Source organism: Triticum aestivum, chromosome 2A (assembly GCF_018294505.1).
Source record: "Triticum aestivum cultivar Chinese Spring chromosome 2A, IWGSC CS RefSeq v2.1, whole genome shotgun sequence".
NCBI classification, from domain to species: domain Eukaryota; kingdom Viridiplantae; phylum Streptophyta; class Magnoliopsida; order Poales; family Poaceae; genus Triticum; species Triticum aestivum.
The window spans coordinates 639,322,195-639,327,179 of record NC_057797.1 but is presented as its reverse complement, the minus strand read 5'-3'; the positions used below and the strand labels follow the sequence as shown (position 1 = coordinate 639,327,179).

Genomic DNA, 4,985 nt, shown 5'->3' with positions numbered 1-4,985 from the left:
TGGCAGCGGTGCAAAACTGACGAGGCGGTGCGCTGGCTGGCTCCCCAACCCAAACAAACAAAGTACTCCCTCCGTTCGGAATTACTTGTCTCGGAAATGGATGTATCTAAAACTAAAATACGTCTAGATACATCCATTTCTACGACAAGTAATTCCGAACGGAGGGAGTATATTGTAGCATCTCTGACCTGCTATTTCACCCATCCTTTCTTGAAATATACATATATACTCTCTTACTAATGGTGTTTTTTTTACTTCAACATTTGCTCGGATCAAAAGATGACAACATATGGTGATGTAGTATGGGGCTATGGGCTAGCCTCCGGATGTTCGAGTGTCTCAAACATAAACGACGGGACATAGTTCAAATTCCAAACTGAATCTGTGGTTAGTACAGTTCTAAATATTGCACTAAAATAGGCAAAAAAAATTGGGATATTGCAAGAAACAGGTTAATCTAATGTAAAGAACATCAAAGAGAACTTTGCTGGTTTTACCTTGAACAACATGATTCCAGTATGCAGCACAGATTTTCTGAAGCATTTGCCCCCCGTAAAAATTATAACCTGGAAACGAAATCAATCTAGGCAGATGAGAGAGAGAGAGAGAGAGATCACCTTGTCCTATACTCTTCCTCAAGATCCTCTCCCTCTCTCTCCCATCTTCTCTCCTGCTCCTCCACACGCGTCATGAAGACCACACCATCCATTCTCTCCTTCCTTCTATCTCTCCCTCTCATCTTCTCTCTCCTACAGATCGGATCGAGCGCCGCCATCTCCCTTTGACTGCACATCGTCCTATCTGTGCCAGTCAGGTGAGGAGGCAGGGGAGGTCGAGTGAGGAGACATGGGAGGAGGAGGTGGAGGCAGAGGAGACAAGGCAGCCGAGAGGGAGGGAGGAAGCGGCGCCGGCGGCTGCCTGTAGAAGAGGAATAGGACGAAGAAGAGATGAAGGAAAGAGAGGGGCTGACGAGGTAGATATTTCTGCCTCAATCCACCCACCCGATCCCACGCCCGCCCGCCCGCATCTCACCTGTTTTCTCACCCAAGACTTACTCGAGACACACCGCAGAGTTAGGGCCGCGGGCAAAGGAGGCCCACTCGTCATACACTGAAGCGCGGAAGCATAGCGTGTAAAAAAACCAACGAGCAGATTTTTGATAGCATGGTAGAAACGTACGACGGTGGTAGATCGTGTGAACGAAAATCATCGCCGGACGCAGTTGCCTCGGCTATGCGGGTAGCATAGCAAGCTTTATATGTTAGATGTGTTTTTCGCCCGTATGATAAGAGATGTTGATGTGAAAGAAAAATATGGCCAGTTGGCTGCTCGGCTTGAAATGGTCAGCTGAAAGTCACAGCCATGGCAGCATCTGGCACTAAGAAGATAATTCAGCCAACCAATGTATCCTCCGTACAGGGAATACTCGGAATGAAGATCATGTTGCTGGTTTGTTGTGGAGCAGGATGGCGTGGAGATCAACGTTTGGTCTAGGCACATCAATGTTGCCGTAAGTGGAACGATCCTTATTTTTTCTAGGGAATGCCATCATGGCTACTTTATTTCAGGACGTGCTTGAAATTTTGCTAAGCTATGGGCTACTACCTCCGTCCTGGTTTATTGGTCCTCATTTATAATCTGTGCCAAATTTTGATTATAAATTTAACTAACAAAATGTTCATGCATGTTACAAAAAATTATATCATTGAAAACTACATTCAAATACGAATCCAACAATATAATTTTTGTTGACATGCACTGACATTTCGTCAGTTAAATCTTTGATTAAAATTTAGCACAAATTATAAACGGGACTAATAAACCAAGACATCATTATTTTCTCTAACACAAATTATAAAGGTAGTACATCATTATTTTCTCTAACACGGTGCAAGAAATCCACTCTTCCAATCATCCCAGGGAGCCATAATAAATCAATCTGCATAAATTGCGGAAGCTCCATTCCATATTCTGTTATGTCCAGCACAAGCATTTACCACTTCAATTCAGTCAGACTCAATTTGGATTGAGTTTAAGCCCAATGTATTTGCAAGAAGAAGGCCTTGGTGCATCGCTATTGCTTCAGCTGTCTGAGCATCGTCGACATGTTGAATGGTAGAGCAAGCAGGAGCTAGAAAAACACCACGAGCGTCTCTGACCACCGCACCCGTGGAGCCTTTCATTTCGTCGGGAAGCATCAACATTAAGTTTAATGAATCCTTCCCCTGGTTTTTTTCAACTCCAGTCCTGTTCATAGTCCTGGGCGAAAGAGCTCTCTGAAAGTTCAGACAAATGGCACGAACTGTCGGCGCACTCCTGATTATTGGCGGACATAGTACCAGCATGTAACCATAATTCCTTCTCTGACACCGATGCTGCGTAAATTATTAGGCATAAATTGATGAGAGGATCGGAGAAGCTGTTCTAGAATTACTGATCCCGACCTATCAATGACAGCGGTCAAAATCATCGTATGCATTATAACTCAGCGGGATTTGTAATATGCGTCCAACATCAACTGGGTTAAATATATATCACGCCGGAGATCATCAGGCTGGGTAAACGGAACGATACTGAGTGAGAGATAGTGATACCAGGCCAACAGGCCGCACAAAAAGCCGAAGAAAAACCCCCAAGGGCTGAACAGGAAACACATGGACAGGAGGGATTGCTTGGGCTTGAAACACATGGACAGGAGGGATTGCTTGGGCTTGAAACACATGGATTAAGAGGGGTGTTGCGAGAATCGAACTCGCGACCTCTCGCACCCGAAGCGAGAATCATACCACTAGACCAAACACCCGGATTGATATTATGCCTCATTGCAATGTACTCCTATTAGACTAAATCTGGTTTTTTACTTCACCGATAGCTACAGGCAGTATGATGATTAGTTCAAACAAACACGGTGCATGTGGAGAACCGAAGGAAGTCTCCGAGTGCGTCAACACTATTTCGAGCTCCAAAGACGAGCTATCCTCGCTGGTCGCCCTTATCGTGTCCGCTCTCCCCCTATTTTCGGCAAACCTATCGCGTCCTCCCTCTCAAAGATGACCAAAAGAGTAGCATGCAGTTGCATCACGGCAGCAACCACTCCGTGCCTAACTGCGTGCGTGCTTTCAGGCATCGTGAGCTGCCAAATTCATCAGCTCTATCTCATTGGTGGGTAAACCGAAATCCGTTAGCTAGATATAATTGCACGGCTGCAGTGCATGCGACTGATCGACCCCTTCGATCGTCCGGGTCACTCGTCATGTAGCGAGCGAACCCGTGATAGCAACGTCGGCCGACTGCCCATCACGTCTGTGCAACCTACGTAAGCCGTTGCATAGATTATTATTAGCTTGAGTATGTGTGTCCGCAAGTGTTGTATGGCCTTGGACATGAACCTGGTGGGTGAAGGCCTGGCTCTGACACGGTGCTTATTGGATTTAGACCAAAGTTACATGATACGTATCGGCTTTTAATAAAGCAAGCAAGCAGGAGCCATCCGTGGGAGAGGACAAGCGGCAAGAGACCAAACGGGAAAGAGTAGGCAGGCCGGCGGTCACACGCACCACCACACCACACCACACCACACCACAGCGACTCATCAGAGTGAGCGAGACCGAGCGCGCGCGAGGGAGAATCAGAGAATACAAAAGCAGCCGCAGCCAGGGCGCAGGCCGTACCCATCTTTCCGCCATGATCCATCACGCCTGTGCTGTGCCTGTGCAGCGCAGGTACGTGGTTCAAGGGAGGAGGAGGGGGGGCACGGAAAAGAAACAGAGGGCGCGCCGCTCCAAATATACCTGGCCCGGCCGTGACCCTGCCTGTTGCCACTGACTGACTCGCCGTGTTAGTATGTTAACCTAGGCAGCTACCCTGCCTGTTGCCACTGACTGACTCACCGTGTTATGTTAACCTAGGCAGCTAATCATTGCGGCCTTGGAGTACTAAGTAATAACTAAGCCAAGTGCCGCGCTTTACCGTAACACCTATCATTCCTCCGGCGCCCACATGGACATGGACAGGACCCGTGACAGAGAAGAGAGCGCGCCCCCGGCAGCCCGGCTCCCTTTCTTGTTCCAGCACGCACGCCTTGCGCGCCGCGAGCCTATCGCACTCCTTGCTTTCCCTTCCCGGGTAGCAGTAATATTTTCCTCTGCCTGCCTTGACCATTCTGCTTTCGGTTACCGGCTCCAATGTACTCCCCCTGTTTTAAATTACTCGGCGCAGAAATGGATGTATCTAGAATTAAAATACATCTAGATACATCCATGTCTGCGACAAATAATTCGGAACGAAAGGAGTATTGCCGCGGCACGGAATCAGCAGGAAGAAAAGTTTGAAGAGCCAGCGATTTATTCCACACGTATACGGATGCAGGGCAGTGGTGCAGGACTAGAGCACCCGCATGGCTAGGGGTATGATGCGCGGATGGACGCTGAAATGGGCAAGAGGCGTGAGGTTCTTTTGACTTTTTGCAAGGGAGGAATCATCAGTGTTCACGGGCGGAGCAGCACATGATGCTGTTCTCCAGCAGCCCAACCATCACCGTTCTGCGTGTGTCGTGCGGAACAAGGGTTGGTTTCGAGCTGCTGCATTCACGCCAACTCCAGCATACGACCCGAAACGGACGTCCGTTTTGACATGTTTTCTTCTGTTTGAGGCGGTAATGCGGTCGCCCATATTCGTTTGGGGTCGTTGCTGTGTCGATGGGCCCAACGCGCGGCCACACCCCAAATCATTTTTAGAGCGGACGTGATTCAAAAAATCACAAAAACTAAAAAAAATTGCCGACAAAATTAACATTAAAACATAAAAATAAAATAAAAGAACAGCCCGATTCCACAGTTCACATAGATTTAATTAACATAAAAAAAGAAAAGAAAAGCGCCGCTTGCGCACTCCTGCCGTGCCCGTCGCCGTCTCCTCACACGTCGCCGTTGTAGTCGTCGTCGCCAGTGAGGTCGATATAGGGCGGCGGCTTCCAGAGATGGGCC

The 4,985-nt window shown here is 48.1% G+C and overlaps 1 long non-coding RNA gene and 1 other non-coding gene across 3 annotated transcripts in view; both read right to left on the bottom strand.

Moving 5' to 3' along the window:
• LOC123189939 (uncharacterized) overlaps positions 1 to 1,007 on the bottom strand; it is a 17,066-nt gene extending 16,059 nt beyond the window's left edge. For both annotated transcript variants that reach the window (XR_006496052.1, XR_006496053.1), the window contains exon 1: positions 498 to 1,007. This is a non-coding gene — a long non-coding RNA (uncharacterized lncRNA). The remainder of the gene's footprint in view (positions 1 to 497) is intronic.
• Positions 1,008 to 2,731: 1,724 nt separating this feature from the next.
• TRNAP-CGG (transfer RNA proline (anticodon CGG)) lies at positions 2,732 to 2,803 on the bottom strand. The gene has a single exon. It is a non-coding gene; the product is annotated as a tRNA-Pro (tRNA).
• Between the last annotated feature and the right edge of the window lie 2,182 nt (positions 2,804 to 4,985).